The sequence below is a fragment of the Panicum virgatum genome, chromosome 5K (assembly GCF_016808335.1).
Source record: "Panicum virgatum strain AP13 chromosome 5K, P.virgatum_v5, whole genome shotgun sequence".
Taxonomy (NCBI): domain Eukaryota; kingdom Viridiplantae; phylum Streptophyta; class Magnoliopsida; order Poales; family Poaceae; genus Panicum; species Panicum virgatum.
This window is the reverse complement of record NC_053140.1, coordinates 14,089,488-14,111,623: the sequence shown is the minus strand read 5'-3', so window position 1 is coordinate 14,111,623 and position 22,136 is coordinate 14,089,488. Positions and strand designations below refer to the sequence as shown.

Below are 22,136 nucleotides of genomic sequence, written 5' to 3'. Positions count from 1 at the left end.
ACGCACATTCTTGCAAAACTTAGCAGGTGAAATCCGTCAAGGCTTGGCAGGTTTGTGGTTCATGTAAAACCTGACCTGAAATATATATATGAAAGATGACATACCAAAGTACATATTTGTTAAAGATGTGCTAGGGGAACAGAATATAGCACATGTTTATGTGAAAAAAAATGTGAAATACATAAAAACGAATATACTTACTTTGGAGGTAATGAAAACTTCAACAAACCTATCACACACTTTCTCCAAATAGCAGATTGATGCCGGTGGATTGAACAATATCTAACTCTACGAAATCATATCCTAAATTTGTCTCTAAGAACATACTAACTAGAAAATATTTCAGGTATATATCTAGATGTTAAGGTGATTTGCCTCCCTAAGATATATACATTAAATAGAAAGCACCTCTTATGAATTTTGTTAAGAAAATATCAGAAAGCCACAAAAGTTAGCCACACTTGAAAAATTAAGTACTCTGACAAATATGGCCCAGTAGGAAAGTTTACTGTCTTTAGATGATCTAGATTAAAGCAACAGAATTTTCAGTTTCCTTTAGGAAAAATAGAATCAAATTTCATAATATGCATAAACCTTGAATACAAGTGGAATATAGCTTTTAAATTCTGATGTTAAAAATAATTTGCTAATTTTGAAACTAGTAAACAAATTTAGGGCAAAGATATTCATATATATATTCATTAAATGAACATCTAAATCATGCCTTGCAGGTATAGATTTAGATTCATGATCTTAAATATTCAGGGAGATTTGAACAAAGAAAATGAAATTAACCGATCATAGGAGTGTCAAAGGGACCCATAAGATACTTTGAATTATTAGTAAAATAATCTTTTAACAGTATCTATAAATATTCCTCACTAGAAGGATGTTGTAGGTTCTGTAGTTATGCAGATTCTTGGCACATCTTTTAAATGATTACGAAAATAATCATAGGCTTTCAAGTTTCAAAGCAAAGCATGAACCATTATCCTACCAACATTACAATGCCCTTCAGTAGCAAGCAGTTATTTATATATGAGAGTTCCTGTGTTTGGAACAGGTTAAAAAACTCATGGATTATCAATGTGGCTGTAGACTTCATTCATAAAGGCAAGAAATTCCATAATTAGTAACCACGCTTCTTATGGTCATCAATTTCAATATGTTCGACATAATGTACTGTATTAGCATCACCTGCCATCAACTATTGAATGCAACATATGAACAAATGAAATTGCAACAGATTGGACAACAGTTAATTAATAGAAGTGTATAAGGGAGAAACACCTGGAAACAAATTAAGTCACTGAACGAAATTAAGCATCGTCCATCATCTGCATGAGTGTGACAGTTTGGGACATATATCATTTATTACGAATCACTAATCTAAACTACAGTCAGTGAGGCCTGATTTCCTTTGTATCTGTTGTAATCCAAGATATTGTTCCGAACCTTCTTCCAATGTTCAGCTCTTTCTGCCTTTTTGAATAATTTGAATTTTATCATGACCTTGCTAGTAAATATAGTATGTTGTCTGGTATGATGGAACCTAAGAAGCAATAGGTGAAGGAAATTACGGAATATAGAAAGGACCATTAGGCATGGTTATCTGCTCACAGAGTCAAAAGTGCTGGCACATGCAGATGTCCCTGAGCTCGATAAAAATATGGTTTAATTAGGCAGCTAAGGAAAAAGGTCGATACCAACATACAGCATGATACTACCAATCTATCTCATTGATTTACAAAATACAAAGTTGATTATACGGACAGACAGCAAATTGCAAGGAAGGGCATGGAAATGGGTAAACGAACCTCATGAAAGTCAGGACTCATTGTTCCCCCATGAAGTATTTGCAGCATAGTCATCCCTATGGAAATCCAGAGGGGAGGATAATAACTTCTAACTTTGCACTGCCAACAGTGAATTTATTCAAACTTTTCTTTGCATCTCTTCAGAAAATATACAGTGACCAAGTTTAGCCCTTTCTTATGCATCTCTTTTGCCACAGCATCAGCTTTTGGGGCATCTTCTAACCTTGCTAAACCAGGAACATTTTGTTCCAGGCCTTTCTTCTCCGTGTCAATCAGCAACCCATTTGCTATTTCAGTCTGACCTAGCTTTGAATCAATGTGTCATACACAAAAGCATCAAGAAAGAAGCCCTTTTTGTTAGTTTCCATAAACATACACGAGAGCTTTCCCCACGTGCCCCATTTTGCAGAATTCACTAGTGAGAACATTATATACGCAAACAATCTACTAGCAAAACCTTCTCCATTTTGTGGGTAAGCCATTGCCACCATTGCGTCATGTGCGCGACGACATTGGGGGTAAGCCATTGCCACCATCAGGATCATTGCACGGTGAACTTGCCGGTGATACTACTCCACCGAAGTTGACTTGTCAAGGAGTCAGGATGTTCAGGGAGCACCCAACTGCAGCTGCAAGCATGTCGCCGAAGGAGAATTTTTGCTTGGGATACCATCTCCACCCGGCACAAACCGGTGATAAAGCCTGAGTGTGAGACGAGACAACACCCTCTGAGCCCCGCTATCACCACCCTGCCGTACAGCTCCACCGCCTGCTCAGTGCCCCGGTGGCCGGTGGGAACGCTCGGGAGTCGGGAACATCCCGCCCCGCAGCACGCTGACGAGGACACGAAGTGAAGAGCAGCCGGCGCACCAGGTCCGGCTCCCCCGCGGCGCAGATCCCGTCGACGAGGATGGAATGGAACAGGCCCGCTCGTTGTCGTTGGCGGTCAAGGCGGCCACCGGCGCGGCAATATGCCGTAGCGAGGGCGTTGCAGGAGACCGACGCTGGGAGTCCCGGCGCCAGGCCGCTCCCTCGAGCATTGCATCGAACAGCCTGCGTGCGGCGGCGAAGCGGCCGAGCTGAGATAGAAGAACTGAAGGCGTGCTTTCCCCATGGGGACGGCAACTGTTTTTTTTAGGGGTTGGAGACGGCAACTGTTGGTAAAGAGGGGAAATGGCGTTTTTTTATTTTTTTATTTTTCAAAATTATTTTTTACAGAAATATATTTTCGGTTTCAATTTACAGGTTTATAGCCTTGCCGCCCGGCGGGGCGCCCCTGCCGCCCTCTACCGGGCGGTAGGGGCTTATATGTAATTAAAATTTATGTTTTATCCCATGGAGACTCCTACCGCCCGGTAGGAGGTGGCAGGCTCTCTCCCAATATAAAAGCCGAGGCCCCCACCTGTATTTGCAGCAAACAACATCCATAGAGGGAAAAAGGAGAGACGTGGGGTGAGGGAGGGAGTTGCAACAGCGAAGCCATGAAAATCCATGTACAGGAGGACAAACATCCATGAAAATCCTCCAAAATTGGAGGCAGCCATTGCCTTATACTGCAATATTTAGAAACAAGTTTAATACTATATTTCACTATCCAAAACTTAATTCTATTTTAATTTATAATTCATTTAGAAACAAGTATGTAATAAAATTAAATTTTAATACTGAACTGAAATTTTAATACTATAGCATTAATTAAATTAAATTGCTTTACAATATTAATGGATTCATACGTAACTTACCTGCAGATCACAAGTGCGGAATCCGGCAGGGCTTCGCTGTTGCAACTTTCTCCCTCACCCCACATCTCTCCTTTTTCCCTCTATGGATGTTGTTTGCTGCAAATGCAGGTGTGGGGTGGACCTCGGCTTTTATATTGGGGGGAGCCTGCCGCCCCCCTGCCGGGCAGTAGGGGCGGTAGGGGTATAAACCAGTAAATTGTGAAACCAAATATATATTTCTGTAAAAAACGATTTTGAAAAATATAAAAATAAAAAAACGTGGGGAAATGAGGCGGGGCTTTGGGCCATGGGGTTTAGAGCTTTGGGCCGAGATGGTAGTTTCTGTACACATGCTTCCAAGCCCATGGGCTGTCATGCATGTTTAACAAGCCCACAGTTTCTGGCGGTTTTTTTATTTTTATATTTTTTATTTTCGTTTTTTACAAAAATATATTTTCGTATTCGAAATTTACATGAATATACCCCGGCCGCCTCGCTGCCGGGCGGCAGGGGCTTATCTAAAAAAACTCGACAAAAAATTACGCCGAGGCCCTTGGAGAACCGGCCGCCCGGCAGCGGGGCGGCCAGCCCTCCAGGCCGCCCGGCAGCGGGGCGGCGGGCCCTGGCCACCCGCCTGCGGGGCGACCGGCCCCCCAACCCTATATAAGCTGTTGGCTGCCCCTCACCCCCTCATTTGCCTCACTAAAAATCCAGAAAAAAAGAAAAGAGAGGGAGGGAGGGAGAGGTGGGGTGAGGGAGAGGCAAAGCGGCGAAGCCCTGCCGGATTTTCAAGCCGTCGACTGTAGGTAACTAAAATTTTCTACATTTTATAAATAGATTATGTTGTAATTATTTTTTTAAAACAGTAAATTAGCAATCAGTTCAATTATTGTTAGAAGTGATTAGTGGTACATTTAGGTGCAGTTACTTATAGTGATTAGCGTTGATATAGTACATTTAGTGTTAGATTTAGTATTAGAAAATACTAGAAAATTGTTAGAGAAGTATTAGAAAATCAAAAAAATTGCAAGATAATATTAGAAAATTGTAGAAATATTATAAAATTATAGAAACTATTTTGTTGAAATAGTAGATTAGCAATCAGTTTAATTATTATTAGGACTGATTAGTGGTACATTTAGGTGTAGTTACTTGTAGTGATTAGCATTGATATAGTGATTAGCATTGATATAGTACATTAGCAATCTAATTAATTAATCTTAAAAATTGCAAGATAATTTTAGAAAATTTATAAAATGTTAGAAAATATTATAAATTATTATAAATCATTAGAAAATCTTAGAAATTATTTAGGAAATATAAGGAACGATTAGAAATGTTTAGATGTGTGTGATTGTATTGTATTGTTTTGTTTTGATCTTACGTGGTAGGTACGGACGGGGTTACTCCTGCGTTGCTTGACCCAACAATAGACTCGGGTCTCCGGTCCTTCCTTGCGAAGGTTCAGCACCAAGAACTAAACGTGCTGTGTCCACGTCCACCTGCAGAGTTGGTTGCTGTAGATCCACGATGGGTGCCCAGGTGATATGTCGTCTATTTTATGTTTTTATCCGTTATACATTTCGTTATATAATGTATTAACATTTGTGCACTGTATGATGCAGGCTGAGCGAGGCAGGTCTTCTCACTGTGGCTCGTCTTGCTGAGAGTGCTTTGGTGAAGCTAGACAGGTCTCTACTTTCAGCTCTTGTTGACAGATGGAGACCTAAGACACACACGTTCCACTTCCCTTGTGAGGAGATGGCACCGACCCTGCAGGACGTTGCGATGCTGCTTGGTCTTTTTATCACCGGAGACGCTGTCGAGCCCCGTGTGGTACGTTCTACGTGGCTGGAGGATCTTGAGGAACGTTTTATAGGTGTTGCCACCACGATTGATCCTGAAGATTTCAATGAGCACCCACATTCGAAAAGGCCCCTCCAAGTCATGGCTCCTACAGTTTCAGGTACAATTTCGTACAAAACGATGTGTTGATGTATTTTATGGCTTTGAAATACCTCATGTGTTTCTTATTCTCAATGTTCGTACTTCATTGCAGCCGGATCTGTTGGCAGCCGATGCTGATGAGTACAGCGTGACTAGATCACTCGAGGCATACCTGCTGTGGTTGTTTGGGTACATTATGTTCAACAACTCACATGGCCACTGTATGGATAGGGTGCTTCTGACCTACGCACAGAAGATCGCCGATGCAGATGAGGATGCCATACCCTTATATAGTTGGGGTTCAGCGGTTCTTGCATGCACATATCGTGGACTCTGCAAGGCATCACGGCAGAATGATAGGAATGCTGTCCAAACGGGGTGCCCAATTCTGCTACAGTTTTGGTCTTACGAGAGGATTGCTATCGGTCGTCCCATGATTGACCAGTCACCGTACATGCCGAATATGTATGGTGACACGGAGGACGACAGACCCACCATGGGGACTCTCTGGTACTCTCGACCGGTATGGACCCGAAAAAAATTTATATTCTATGCATACTATGGTCATACATTGTTCCCTCAATACATTTCTTATGAACACATAATTTTTATTTTTCAGAAAATATGGGCACATGTACAGACCCAGTGGTCTTATCCTGAGTTTGTTGCCGAATTTGATCGATTGACCCCAGAAGACATTGTGTGGGAGCCATATAGTCCTTCGGCTATAGCCCCACGTGCACCGCTTGGGATATCTTCGGTGTGCACACAGGACCAGGGCCTATGGATGACTACTGCAGCTTTGGTGTACGACGTTGCAGTTGAGGCCCACTGCCCGGATAGAGTCATGAGGCAGTTCGGTCGACGCCAGTCTTTCCCTGTGTCTTCAGTGTTGGATCGTGTTCAGCGCCACGATCATAGGTAACAAAAATGTATGAGCACCCATGTACTAATAACGTGAAACTAATTTCTATTTAACGTGCAATTTTTCAAGGGCTGGACATCCTTTCTCAACAATGTGGGTCACTAGATTACAACCATGGGTGGCTGCGTGGGATGATGTAGGCGAGCAGTTGGCTGAGGATACCGGTCCACACACTGAGCCTTCGTTTCGGGCGTACCTGACCTGGTACGAACCGAAGACTCATTGTCGTTTGACGTATGTTGACATGCATCCACAGCCACATGTTGCGACTTCGCAGGATCGCTATGCACGACACAGGGATGAGGCATTAGCTGGGGCGGTGAGTAAATGTTGACGGCATTTTCGATCTTTTAAGATTTGTATACTAAGTTTTTTTGGTTGTAGTTCGAGACCTGTAGGTTGCTTGAATTAGATTGCTCACTGAATGTAATGAGGATTCATGGCGGGTCTACGATGAGCATGCCGGCACAACTCGAGGCCTGGACCACTCAACGTGATAGAGCCCGAGGCATCCTTCAGGCCTTTGGTACGCGGACGGAGTAAGAGGATTCCTACGGATCGTCGCAAGCGTCGACGTCGGTTCCTTGTGGTCCCGCATGGCAGCAGCCTCCCTTATACCACCGACAGTACGAAGGTATGGTGTGATATTTACCGATCCGTATGTTTATATGCAAGGGGCTCCATTTCAAGGAACCCAGTTTGGCTCTATGCCACATGCTGGAGGGACTTTAGGTAAATATGTGGTGCATAATTTTATTTGCTTATGTTTTATGGTCGAAGGCTCATACGTTATTATTTATACTAAGGATCACAACAGTTCACCGGAGCGGGGCCGTCTTCGTATCACCCTATGCCGCCACTAGGAGGATATGAAGGAGCTTCTTCCTATCCACCACCACCACCACCTCCAACACAGAGTACGTACAATAATTTGTACGGAATTGCATTCCCCTATTGAATGTTGCTTAAATTTTTTTTGTCATCTGTAGGGTGGTTTGAAGACAACGACGCGGCCTCCTTGGAGGACTTTACACGATTGTTTGCTACGCCTGCCCAGGACGATGATCCCAGCTTGCATACACCTGTGGCTCTGTTACGCCGTCCTGCCAGAGACGTGAGGCCACCGGAACGTCATAGCTACCCTACACGCACAACGTAAGAGAGGTCGGAATGGTAGGGGTGGTTAGTTGTTGACACTTGTTTCTCTATTGTTATTATGGACTGTTTCGACTGTTCGGATTATGGTTGTTTATGATTGTGGTAGTTTACTTGTCATTTGTTTCTATAGATATTATTGATGTGAACTTGTTATGTTTGTGGGTTCCATAATGCTCGTGAAATAAGGGAAGTTCTTACGAATTTTTTCCGTGATTTAATGAAGGACAAGTTAGGTGCGGGAGGAGTTAGCGGCTCAGATCCCGCTCGAATAGCTCAAAATAGGGACCATAGTGTATCTAGCTGCGAGTACAAGATCACAGGTTGCCACTGCTCAGCACGGCGATCATTGGTTTCCCATATGTCGCATTGTTTGCCCAGACAAATGTGACAAAAGACGACAGCCCAATAGCAGCGCCCTTTCACCATTTCAAAAAGATGTGACAACACGGCAACCACGCCAGCTCACCTTCAAAGCAGTCTCTCGGGCGAGGACGACGGAACTGTCATTCTACAGCGAAGGTCTATGGCGTGTAGTGGGGAAGGCGGCATCTAGGCACGATCGACCGAGCGGCAGCGATGCAGTGCTGTGAGTCTGCATGCACTTAGATGCTCTGCATGCACAGAGATGCATCGAGTAGTCAGTTAGAGAATTGAATACTCTTCACTGTGTTGTCATGTAGGATTTTTCAGGTGCATTTACACTCCACACTCCGGGTAGCAGAACTTTGTGCGCCTATAAATACTCCGAAGTTTGTGAACTCCTAGCAGCACTCAAATACCAAAGCTCATTGTATACCCAATGTCTGGAGGTGGGTCTAGCGGGAAGAATTACTATGGTTTTGGGAAAGGAAAAGGGGGAAGAAAGGGAGACCCCATAATACGGGAGGGGCCTCTTGGACCTGATTCCTTTCCGGAACCAGTGTTTGAGTTTCCGCCACAGCACAAGAGTGAATTTACCAATGAAACTCCTCTTCGACAATACGATAACCGTAGAGAACCGTGGCCAAAATGCAGACATGGTGAGGACTGCTTAGTGCAGATGTGCACCGACAGGATGGATGTCGGTCGGCGTTTCTTCAAATGCACACACGCATGGGTAATACTCGGTTATTTTATTTTTTTATCTTCATTGAGACACCTTACATGAAATTTATTTTGCAGTCTTCAGATGCTCCAGAAAACTGTGGTTTTACTAGGTGGGTCGATCCTGCACCAAATGATTCAGTTCAGGAGTTCATCGAGTACCTCCAGATAAAGATCTTTGATCTGGAATGCAAGGTGAACCATTACGAGGAAGTGAGTGAGGGTAACAAAGACGACGAAGACGATGATACCAGCAATGCTGCCGCTTCATAGGATGAACCATGTACTATTCCTTACTGCAACTGTCCTTGTCATAAGAAGAAGGGCTCTGCCCCTCCGGCACCACCGCCTGCACCACTTGCAATGGGTGGATACTGCGGAGAAGGCTCAACGCAGTTTGCTACGTGGGGGTACGGCTACTAGGACTACCTAGTGCTAGTGACATGCTGTATCGTTGTGTTTGTTGTGTTTTTTTAAATTACCTAAGGCATGTTAGCTTAGTTCAGAATCTGTTTACCGTAGTTGCAACGGGTTCTGCCATGCCACTGTATGTCTGATGTGTGTTTTATTAACGTTGTATTATGATGTAATTCCCATGATTTATATTGTGTAATGTAGTTTTTAGTTCTTAATTCTTACCGTTATATTTGATGTGTGGTTCACAATATTCTAGTCTCCTGAAAAGGTCCGAAAATATTAAAGGCAAGTTCGAAGATTCACTAGATTGCTTGTGCGTGCGTGGCACCTCGGCGCCGTGATCTGTGGCCCCAAGACGTGTTATCTCGGCACCACATATTACGGCCCCAGGGTCGACCCCCTGCAAAAAGTTAAAAAAGGGCACAGATGTGAAATTATTTCGCCAAAAGAGCTAAATTGTAAAAATTACGGCCGGTCGCCCCGCTGCCGGGCGGCCAGGGGGGCCGGCCGCCCCGCTGCCGGGCGACCGCCCCATAGGGACCTGCGCACAATTTTCTCCCTGAAATTTTTTTCACAAATGCCCCTGCCGCCCCGCTACCGGGCGGCCAGGTCCCGGCCGCCCAGCAACGGGGCGGCCGGGGTATATTCCTGTAAATTTCCAAATAGAAAATATATTTTTGTAAAAAACGAAAATAAAAAATAAACAAATAAAAAAACCGCCAGTTTCTGTACGCTCGTTTAGCAAGCCCATTAACAAGTCCATTTTTCATTAATTTGGAGATGTACTATTTATCAAAGCTAGATGCTTCTAATAGCACAATTTGTGAACTCCAAAAAGAAATGTATCATCCATGAGAACTTAAATCAAATCTACCATGAGAACTTAAAACGTTTATTTTGTCAATCTACCATTCAATTTGCTATGCCCACGCAAATATAGCTTCTGAGGCAAGCTAAGGCCTATCTCGATTTGCGTGTCCAGCTCGGGCACCATTCGCTCATCACTGGTTTGCAGCTGGTGCTCGGGGTTCCTCTGGCCCTGGGCTTGGCCCGGCACGGGCTGCAGATGCTTGCTGATGTCCCCGGCGATGAACTCCGCGTCCATGCCGCTGCCGAAGATGCCTCTCTCCCTGAGAGCCCCGCGAAGTAGAGCCCGTTCTCCGCCTTGGGGCTGCGCTGCTTCAGGATCCCGTCGTCGCCGATCAGCTCGCCGCCGTCCTGCAATAATTCTCTTCATCTTTAGCTTTCCTGCCACCAATTTTAATCCATCTCGCCTAGGGACGAAACGAACCTGGAGCCACCGCTTTATGCCGCTCCGGTAGCCGGTGGCGAAGACGATGGCGTTGAAAGGATGCCGCCTGCCGTCGGCGAACTCGACGACGTTCCCAGCAGAACCTGCAGATTGATCATCATCATCACGTCACGTCGCACAACAGACGATGCCTCAGGGATTTTAGTTTTTCAATTGATTGCAACAGCACCACATCTGAGACAGAGAGAGGAAGTAATATGAAGATCCAGAGAGCTTCGAATCGCTGACCTGAATCTCGCCGTTCTTGATCTTCTTGTAGGTGCCGACGTCGATGACAGAGAGGGCCGAGGTCTGCTGCTTCAAGGCGAAGGGCCCGATGGCCGGCCTCCGGAGCCCGTGCTTGGATGTGTCCCCGAACACGAGGTGGCACAAGAGCAGCACCACCTTGTCGATCATCCAGATCGGCATGCAGGTAGAAGCCCAGCTTCACCCCCAGGTTCAGTATCCATTTCGTGAGGATGTGAAGCTGCATACAATTTAATTTGATCGACCAGAGAGATTGTTAGGAGATTGAGACTTTTCTTTTTCATTAATTTGTATGTATATACGAATGGACCTGATCATGATCATATAGAAAGCCCGCCGAGCAAGGCACATGCTAATACTCCTTCCATTCCAAATTACTAGTAATTTTGAATTTTTTTCAAATTCATAGATTTTGCTATGCATTTAGACATAATATATATTTAGATGCATATATAAAAAAATTATGCATCTAGAAAAAATAAAACGACTAATAATTTGAGACGGATGGAACAATATCTTAATTTCAAATCTTTTGTTGTATTATAAAGCTTGATCATGATGGTTGATACCTGATAGATACACATGGTACCGTATAAGGCAAACACAAGCTTGATCACGGCGTGGTTGATAGATACACATGGTACCATATGTCCATATAAGACAAACACTTCGGTTGTTGTGATTTCACGTTATGGCTTGTGAGAAAACACAAGTAAAGCATCTCCATCAAATTACTTATCTCTCATATCCTATAAATTTTATCGATGTCTCCATCACCAATAATGCCTTTTACGTTTTTGGCAGCCGGTGGTGTATCAGATTACTCTAAGGATAGAGTGGAGAAAGGAATCCCATACAATTGAGCAAGAGTGAGGATTGTTTTTGCGATCACCAAAAATATTTTGGTATTAGCAATGGAATTAGTAATCCGCTCGAGCAACTCCCATTACCAAAAGGAGAGATTTTTGGTATAGGAGAGAGGGATGAGTAATCTGTCAGAGATGCTCTAAACCAATCAACACCTTAAGTATGTACTAGTTACTTAAAGATCTCCATATTAATTTCACAAAGAAAAGAAATGAAAGTAATATGTTCCAACATCATGGAAGTACCAAAGCTTAGACTTTTGTCACACCCGATTTTAAGGACAAAATCGAATGCATAACTATATGTATGTCAGGATCAAGTTTCATTCATATATAGACATTATAAGTGAATAATCAGCAACAATATTATGAAAAAGAGATTTAAAACAATTATAAAGACAGTCAGAGTTATACAGCTTATCCTGGAAATAAAGGCTTCAAACTTCACATGCAATCGACTGGGGGATTGCGTACACCTAGAACTCAGCAACATCTTCATAAGACTTCATAACTTTCTTCTTTTGAGCAGCAGTAAGTAAGGGTGAGTACACTTATGATTGGTACTCAGTAAGGCCACAAGAAATAACCAGAGTATGATTTAAGTCCATCTTTAAGTTAAATTAATTATGTGAGGGTCCAAGCCGATCTTGACCGTGAGCACGGCTGATATATCAGTTTTATACTCTGCAGAGGTTGTACACTTTCACCACAATTCGCTTAAAAGTTCCGAAGAACTTTGAACCCAACCATGCATATGTGCTGATCAGGCACAATACCACACTTCCGAGGTGTGATTGCATAGGGACGCTACGAGGTTTTTTCAAAGAATCACTATATGTATGCACTGGTCCCTTACTTTCTGCGGTACCTCAGAAGACGAAGCTTCCATCACCCGCCCCATCAATTCTCAAACCCGAAATCCACCAATCAAACGCCCCCAGGCACGACATATAGATCATCTAATTACTTAGCCAAGACCAGAACCATATTGTATTGTGGTTGTATGGTTTTCTTGGGTGATTCTCCAAGTTCCAATTAAATCATCATACTCTTGTAAATAAGTATAGATATAAGTATGGTTAGGGTCACTTGTCTTTCTCCAACGAAAAGCTACTCTTACTGCTCTTTAGTTTTTGCTCACTTGGAAAACTTGATCTTCAATCTTCGAACGGCGATTCTTCTATTGAATCAATCATCGAGCAGCCATACAAAGCAAACAAAAAGTACAACTAAGAACAATACACCAAAACAAAAGAAAAACTTTAAAAGAGCATACTAAAGGATAAGGCTTGCTGCTACGGTTACGAGAGCGCAAGAAACACAGAAAACGGAGCTAGGACGTGGAAACTATGGGATAAACGGTGTGTTAGGGATTTAGTCGCGATTAACCAAAGAGTTAAGGACTAACATAAAAGATTTGTAAGACACAACAAAGTGTTCTCACAAGACGATAAAGATATTACACACGTTGTAAGGATCACGTGAGCGCAAGAATTGATAAAAACGGAGCTAAAACGAAGAAGTTATGACTAAAACAAGGTTCTAGGAGGTTATTTATAAAAGTTTTGAAAGAATAGGGGTTCTGGGTGAAGAAACCGAGGGCTAAAACAAGATTAAACCTAAACTTCAAGGGCTAGCATGAGAAACTACAACTCAGGGACGGTGGGTTCTATTTTACAAAAGGACAGGAGCTAAACTGAAAAGAAAAGGGTTTTTACGTAATTATTTTTGAACTAAGATGGACCGCGATTTGATTTTCTAGAAAAGCGAGGGGCTCTTTTGCAAAAGCACCTAGGGTTGATCGATATTGGAGCTGTTGACTTGGGTCAGATCTAATCCGGGCCGTTGGATTAGGATCGGACGACCAGGGTGGAGTGGCGGCCCTCAGTCGCCGGCGGACGGCGGTGGGGCTGCCGGAGTTGCCTAAATCGGCAGTCTGGAGCACGGATTCGAGCGTGTATTGGCCTGGTAGAGCTGGAGTCATGGGGAACACATCTAGGGGTTCAGGTAGTCAGTGCGAGGCCGGACAGGGGCGCGCTACGGCGAGCCGCGGAGCGGCGACAGCGACGAGCGATTGCCGTGGCGAGGAGCAAGAGAGGGGGAAAAAATAAAGGGGACGCGGTGTTGCTCACCCTGATGCGGAGCTCCGGGGATGGGCGGGCATCGAGGGGATCGTGCGTCGTGGTGGAGCTCGATTGGACCGGCGGCCGTCGAACGCGATGAATCGAAGGGAGACTCTAGCGTTGCTCAGTCCCGTGAGCAAAGGCGGCGACGCCTTCTGTTCCTGCTGAGCAGGCCTGGTGGACGGTGACGCAGGGGGCGCGCGGCGTGTGGTGCAGATGCAAGGGATGCCGTGGGCTCGAGGGCACTTGCAGGGGCGCTAGGCCGGCAGGACGTGCGGCGCCGGGGAGGGTCGCGGCGAGCTGCATGGCGCGGGCAGCAGGGGCGATGGGAGGCCTGGAGATCGTCTCCAGCAACAGCGTTGCATGTGGCCGTCGGTGTGCTGCGTGAGGCAGATCAGGAACAATGCAGAAGGGAACGTAGGGGCTTGTGGAGGCCTAGGGCCGGCGTTGCTGGGCAGGGATGCGCGGAAATAAAAGGGAAAACACGAGGAGGAAAAGAGGCTGACTAGGACTCGGCCTCGGCGTTGCAGGTGCTCGAGCGGTTGGGCTCGCGATTAGATGGCAGGTCGCATGACGTGCATAACATGGATGATGGTAGCGTGCATGGCTTAACTCAGTTTGAGTTTAGGATGAGCACGTGAAAAACCAACTAGATAAGATTGTGGTTGTCTAGCAGGTCCCACGATTTAGCAAGAGAAAGAGAGCAAGGGAAAAAAAATACGTGAAGATGCTCCCCTATGTTGCAACAAAGCGGCCATATGGTTCAGGTTTTCCTGACGACGGAGCTTCTCAGCGATGAACCGAGAGCGTCGAGCAGTGGCGAGGCTGCGAGTGGCGAGGCTGCGGCCCGTCGCGATGATACTCGAGAATGTCTTCAATTTGGCAAGCGGATGGAGAAGTCGGCGCGAATCGGACAGCCAACAGCCTGCGGCGCTCGGCCTCGGCAGACTATGGTGGCTGAGGGGGATCAAGATGGAACTAGTATTTCAAAGCGATGGTGCTGATTGTCGGAATAGACGGTGATGACAGTGAAATATCGCCAAAAAACACCAAAATCGAGATAAGTCTCTATTTCGTGCGTGATTTGATCGAGGTGAGAGATTGTAGAATCCAGAACTGAACAGGGCAAAATAAGTTGAATTTAGTACAGGAAGAAGAGATAAATGATTTCAATTGCTCATAATATATTTTTGAGATTTAAAATAAATCTAGAAAAGTCTAGATAAATATTTAAATCCATGAAAAATATATCCTAAATAAAAATCCCAAAAATGCCAAGAAATATTTTAGAGATAGTTTGGGACACGATGAGTCCAAATGAAATACTTGAATCTCGTGAAAAGAATTCTAGAACTTTCCATTAAATGGATTTAGCTCTAGAGAAAAATGAAAATAATTACCAGAATAATCTGGAAAATTCCTAAAAATTTAGAAAAATGATAATTTTATTTGAAAAGATATCCACAATCCAAAATTGAAATTTTGGGGTGTTCTTTTTGGATCAATGGTAGCTGCACACCTCATCTAACTAATGCTATTGAACAAGAAATTGAGATTAACTAAACCTAACAATTCAAGCATCTGTTTTGGTATTACTAAAAAGATTATTTACGAAAACTAGATTTTGCAAATTCAAAACTACTTTAGTAGGAAACAGTATCATCGACAAACTTTGAGTAAAGTTAAATTTACAATTAAAAAATAGAAGTTTCAATTTTAGTTGAATTAACATAGCTTCAAAAACAACTTCTATAAAAAATGCATGCTTTCCCATTAATTGTGGACACTGTGCAGTCGCCCTTTTTTCTGACTGACGCGGGTGCAGTCCCAAAGTTTCTAGACAACCGCGTTGAATTTAGGTGCACAAGCATGTTTGTAGTAGTTTTTTTTGAAAGCACCCAGGAGCACTGGGGAATCATTTAAGAACTCAATTGGGCACTCACGTTGACCGCGCGCTCAACGCAGATGGACTACCGAGAAATCCGAGGACGCGTCTGCCGGGGTTTACACACACACCACACACCTGTACACACGCACCCCGGTACCCCTCTGGGGATAAACCCCGGTGCGCACCCGGAAATTCGGCCCCGACGGGCTCGAACCCGGGCGGGCAACGCGGCCACTGCTGCCGCTAGCCAGCGGACCACTGACATGTATCCAGCATGCTGATCTCTGTTTGTTATCCAGCATGATCTCTGTTTGTTAAATGAAGTTTTAAGCTCTTGATTTGAAAAAAGTTGTCTTCTAATTTTAAACAATAGCATGGGATCCATTCATGGAAAACATTTAAACCATTTCTTGTTTTTTTTTGCATGTGTGAAGTTAATTACTTAATTAATTATGGACTTGCGTGTAACAGTTCTGAGTCTGACCTCACTGCGCACCACAATGGAGGTGATGGCGACGCCTTCAGCGAGGTCCAGCGCGATCTCCATGCCAGAGTTGCCGCATCCAACGACGAGGACGCTCTTCCCCTTCATCCCCTCCGCTTCCGCTGACCGGTACTCGCTGGCGTGCACCACCTTCCCCGGGAAGCCCTCCGTCCCGGGCACCTCCGGCACGAACTTCTCGTCGTACGTGCTGGTGGCCACGACGAGGAACCTCGCCTCGTGCCGCTCGGCGGCGCCGCTCCCGAGGTCGACGAACTCGACGGACTCACCGCCGGCGCGCGCGGACGCCGAAGGACGCGGCGTAGGCGCCGAGTGTTGACAATCAAAATTGGCAGACCGATCTGATCGGTGTCCGTAGGCAGTTTGATCGGTCAGGATTTTTTTAGCTGGTCTGGTACGACCGATCGGTCTAATCGGTGGGTCTGACCGATCTGATCGATCAAGGCAGAGTCCTAGTACAACTTATATTTTTCATAGATTTAGATCTTGTAATAGGATTTTTTGCGGGACAAGTCCGCTCCACCGTATAAATATAAAGTATCACGGCCGATTGAGGATCCAATCCAATCAAATCTATCAAACACATCTATTTTTTATCATCTTTACATTTTTCTCTTACCCTAGCTTTTTCAATCTCGAAATGTTGTTCTTCTCTCGTCTCCATAGCGTTTGAGGACGCCCTAATTGGCCTGCCGAGTCTAGGGCAATCCTACGCGCACTTGCCCCGACGAGGTCCCTCCTGGATGAGTGTTCGTCGGATCATCACCGTTCTGCACGGCGACCGGTCTGACCGGTTCCCCTGACCGGTCTGACCGCTCCGCGTAGGAGGTGCTGCAAGGAGCCCCTCCTCGCGTCCGCGATTTAGCACGTTCGTGTGTTGACCAGAAAAGACGTTAACACAAATTGGCCACTCCGTTGGGGACAAGAATCTGGCTATCATGGCCGATCCGTCAAACCCTAGTAATATATCGTCACATGATGAACTACTTGAGGAGTATCGGCGAGAATGTAATGGGGTGAACAAAAGATTGGTTCTATCCTGTTATTGTAAAATCGAAGAAGGCGTCATCAAGATAAAGGAGCGGACCCCACCATCCACCATTGATTTATTAAAAGAGGTACAATCTTCAGGTACTTTATCCGATGCTCTTTCTGAACTTGTCTAGTATTTGATCGATCAGGAAGATAGTTCAATTCCAGTTCCTACTGTTCAAAAGTCGGCTATTGAAGAGACGGCTAATAATTCTTGCCAAGATTTGCAGATTTGTGATGTTGCTAGTCAAGATACAATTCAGCCGTCTCAAGCCGAAATTGTCGAACCAAATTCCCTTAGCAAGTACATAGAAAAAGTACTTCTACGCTCGAGGGAAAACAAAACAAAGGCAAAGGCACCAGTTGTATCACAACCGGTCTGACAAGTTCTCCAACCGGTCTAACCGCCTCATCTAGGATTTCGTAAAATAAATCAAAGCCAAAGATGGTTAAACCCAAGAAACCCGAGATTGGTGTTTGGAAAACTGTTGAATCCAAAAGCCGTCATAAACATGAAAAGGAAAGGCCGAAGCCAAATAAGAAGTTTCCGGCTAAATCTTCAAAACAAAAAGATATCAAACATGTTAGTCGGGCTAGAAGTTTTAACAAAACTCCAAGACATCAAGTCCATCGGAATCGGCAATGGAATAATTTTCCTACATCAATGTTGTTTTCATCATGTAGATCACCTATGAGTATGCCATGGAGTATTTATTTCAGTTTGCCTTATTCTTGTGCATCATGGTTTCATAATTCATATATGCCGTCTCTACCTACATATTTGTGCCCAAATTATATTACCTATAGGGAGCCGGCAATTAGTAAGCCATCACTTACTAATAATGACCATTTTGCTCAGAAAAATCGATCTGTGCAGAAAAAGAAACACAAGGTGATCAAACAAGTCTATCGTGTCAAAGAAGATGGACGATTGAATAAAAAATCAGATTTGACACAAGATAAAGAAAAGCCAACTATTGAAGAAACATCGGCTAGTTCTATTGATAAAATTACCCCTAATATTGAACATGTTTTAAATTATATGGCTGAACAACAATCAAATTCGGCTGGAGAGCAAGACAAGAAAGAAAAGATCGGCGACAAGCCAACCGGTCTGACCGGTGCGTCCAGTGATTCTGAGAGTTCCTCCAAAAGCAAGATGAAACCGAGTTTTAAGAAAGTTTTGGCCAAATATGAGAAGCAAGGAGCTACTCAGAAGAAGAAGAAATAGATGGGACGGCCAAACAAAGCTAAGGATGAGATATCATCAAGATCTTGCGAGCAATTGGATCCTCGTTCGTTTCAAGATAACTGTGATGCTATGTCATACTCAGGACCAGTGGTTCCATGATTTTGACCGTATCCTTCTTATTATATACCTTTGGATTATAGTAGAATGTATATACAACCATATTATAGTCAATATCCTTCTATGTATCCAAGTTGTATCTCCCAAAGACCAATTAGCAATAAGAGGTGGTGTCCCTCAGGCTTATCTCACATTTAGAAGAGAAGATTACAACGTTTGCGCAAGCAAGAATTGATGGAATAACAAGTGGAGGTCGAGCCAACAAAGCCAACAACCATGAAGAAAATTTGGAGGTCGAAGCAAATTGTTTCATCACCAACTTGAAGTAAAAGCAAGTCATGACCGATAGTTTGTTATCGTCCTCACAAAAAATGGCCGATGTATTAGTAATTATCGCCCTTAGACAATTTTGGTTCAGAAGAGTGTTCTTTGGCACGCAATCTTTGCCAAAGAACAGGGGGATATATGTTGACAACTAAAATAGGAAGACCGGTCTGACTGGTGTCCGTAGGCAGTTTGACCGGTCGGGGTTTTTCTGTAGTCGGTCTGGTACGACCGACCGGTCTAACCGGCGGGTCTGACCGGTCAAGGTAGAGTCCTAGTACAACTTGTATTTTTTATAGATTTAGATCTTATAATAAGATTTCTTGCGGGTCCACTCCACCCTATAAATATAAAGGGTCATGGCCGATTGAGGATCCAACCCAATCAAATCTATCAAACACATCTACTTTTTATCGTCTTTACTTTTTCTTCTTACCCTAGCTTTTCCAATCTCGACATGTTGTTCTTCTATCGTCTTCATGGCGTTTGAGGACACCCTAGCTGGCCTACCCAGTCTAGGGCAACCCTACGCGCGCTTGCCCCAACGGGATCCCTCCCGGGTGAGCGTTCGTCGGATTGTCACCGTTCTGCACAGCGACCGGTCTGACCGGTTCCTCTGACCGGTCTGACCGCTCCGCGTAGGAGGTGCTGCAAGGAGCCCCTCCTCGCGTCGCGCGATCTAGCGCGTTCGTGTGTTGACCAGAAAAAGTGTCAACACCGAGGTAGCGCGCGAAGTCGTCGCGCGGGAGGTAGGCCGGCGCGCCGGGCGGGTGCGGCACGCACGGCAGCGCACTGGCTTCCTTGGGGAGGTGGAGGGTGAGGCGATCGTAGGCGCGCTTCCACCACAGCGAGCCCACGCAGTCGTCGCGGTCGAGGATGAGGAGGGTTTTACATGTATACCATTACAAAAGATAACCCCGACGTCCATACCACTAAAAAGTTTGATGATATATCTATATCATCGCATTTTTTCGTTTTAACTTACATACCATTCCGTCCACATTCTGTTAGAAATTCATAGTTTGTGGGTCCTGACTGGTGGGACCCATATATGGAATTGACTATCTTACCCCTCATCTCATTCACATTATCCCTGATCTCCTCTGCCCCACCCTCGTCGAGGTCCGCCTCGACGTAGTCACCGGCGCCGCCCAGCTCCCAAGCGAGCTGCCTTCTCGTCCCCTCCGTGGCTCACGCCCCATGCTCCCGAGCTCCCAGATCTCGAGCTCCCAGGCTGGGCTTCGGCGAGGGCGGTCGGGGCGGTGGCGACGAGGTCAACACCGGCACCGCCCAACTCCCCGACGAGCTGCCCCCCTGTCGCTCCCTCCCTGGCTCGCATCCTCGCGTCCTCCCTCGCTCGCCCAGCTCCCGGGCGGTGGCGACGAGGACAGCCAGGGCGGGGCCACCGCGCGGCCATTGCAGCGCGGCGAGGCCTGGGGCCGCGCCCAGGGCGGCCGCCGGCGAGGGCAGCCGGGGCAGGGCCACCGCGCGGCGAGGACTTGCGAGCTCCGCCGGGGCGGGGCGCGGCCAGGGTGGGGCGTGGCGGGGGCGGCCTGGGCGGGCGCCGCGCAGTGAGGGCGGCCGCGATGAGGGACGCCGAGGCGGGACGCCGCGCGGCCAGGGCGTGCGTGCGTGTGTGGCCGTGGCGGCGTGTCTCGCCATTGCCAGTGTCGATGTCCGCGGCGTGGGCACGCACAAGGGCATGGCGCCAGCAAGGGCGGGCGCGCGCAGGGCAGCACAGCGAGGGCGGGGTCGCGCAGCCAGGGCGGGTGCGGCAGAGCCGCCGCGCGGGCAACGCGTAGACGGCCGGGGCGGGGCTGCGGCGAGGACGGCCAGGGCGGGGCTGCGGCTAGGGCGGGCGCGACCGCCGTGAGGATGGCTAGGGCAGCCATGGCGAGTACGACCGGGGCAGGGCCGCCGCGAGGACGGCCGTAGCGAGGACGGCCAGGGCGGGGCAGTCGCGCGGCCGCGCTGAGGAGGGGAGCGGCCGGGGGCGCGGCACGGCGCGGCGAGGAAGAAGAACAAGATGTGCCGTCAGGGATCATGCGGATGGTGTGGGAGGAAGAAGATGATGAAAGTGGGGCCCGCTCGTCATTGAGAGGAGAGAGTTAAACATTTTTTTGGCACTAAAGTCTATAATGGTCTTTTTCAGCTCCGTTACCTTCTTTTAGCACTCCTCCTTCCGTCTAAAATGGTACGAAGGTCAAAATAAAAAAAAATGATGGCACAGAGGTGTCTCCGAATTTTTTAGTGGTATAGACGTCGGGGTTAACTTTTATAATGGTATAGATGTAAAAGCCTCGAAGACGAGACTGGGCACCCCGCGCAGGGACAGGCACGCCGAGACGGCCAGCCCCGACGGCCCCGCCCCCACGACGATCACCTCCGCCGGAGCGCCACCTCCGTTGTTCGCCATTGTTCCGCACATTCTTTAATTTCTTAGCTTGGGCGTGTTATATAAACAGTCGAGAGGCCACGTGACAACACAACGCGAGCCAACTCACGGGGTTGCCGGCCGTTAGCAAAAAGCCCTTTATCACCGGCTAACCAGTAGGCAGTAGCCACGGTGCCCTCGTATACCCTATACGGTCGACTCCACCTTTCTCGATTGGGATGTGTCTGTTGGTATATAGTTTTACGACTTGAGTGATAAACTCTATAATATGTTGCCTTTTATTTTATAACAATACAAAAATATCTTTTGGATCGAGAAAAAAAATATTATCCTCTTCAAAAAAAAATTGAGAGTCATATGATAGAGTAAATTACACCAACGGTCCCTAAACTTATTATGGTGTCTCATCTAAATCTCTAAACTCTTAAAATGTATTTTAGATCTCTGGACTTGTTAACTGTATCACATAGGTTCCTAATATCTCAAAATGCATTTTTAGGTCCATATAAACTTATCCGGCGGTGTCATGCAGGTCTCCAAATTCTCAAGATGATTTTTTCAATTTAATATAGATGTTTTTTTGCTACTTTAAGTTAGTAAAAAAATTCATTTGCTACTTTTAAATCTAATAAAATTTCTATTTTGATTTTTATTGAGAACAGGAATAAATTATATTAGCGAGGAATAAATTATATTTTCCTCGCAAAAAGGAATAAATTATATTAATAAATTTATACAAAGCGCATGCAAAATATAAATAGTTAGTAGGAAATGTTTAGTATTAGCATTGATATCTTCATGTTAAACAAAAAAATAATATCCACCATTAATATCTAAATAGTTTAATAAACAACCTGTTTTGAATACAATTAATTAATGGCAATTTTTAGAGATATAAAAATTCACCTTCAGAGTTTAGGGATCGAAATGACACATTAAGATAAATTTGGGACCTAAAGATGCATCTCGAGAGTTTAGAGACCCAAATGGTATCTCCAGAAAGTTTAGGGATCTAAAAATACATTTTAAAAGTTTAGGTATCTAGATAACATCTCGAGATAAGTACGAGGA

The 22,136-nt window shown here is 45.5% G+C and overlaps 1 pseudogene; it reads right to left on the bottom strand.

Annotated features, from left to right (window-relative positions):
• Positions 1–9,960: 9,960 nt before the first annotated feature.
• On the bottom strand, positions 9,961–21,086 carry LOC120709710 (annotated as a pseudogene).
• Positions 21,087–22,136: the final 1,050 nt, after the last annotated feature.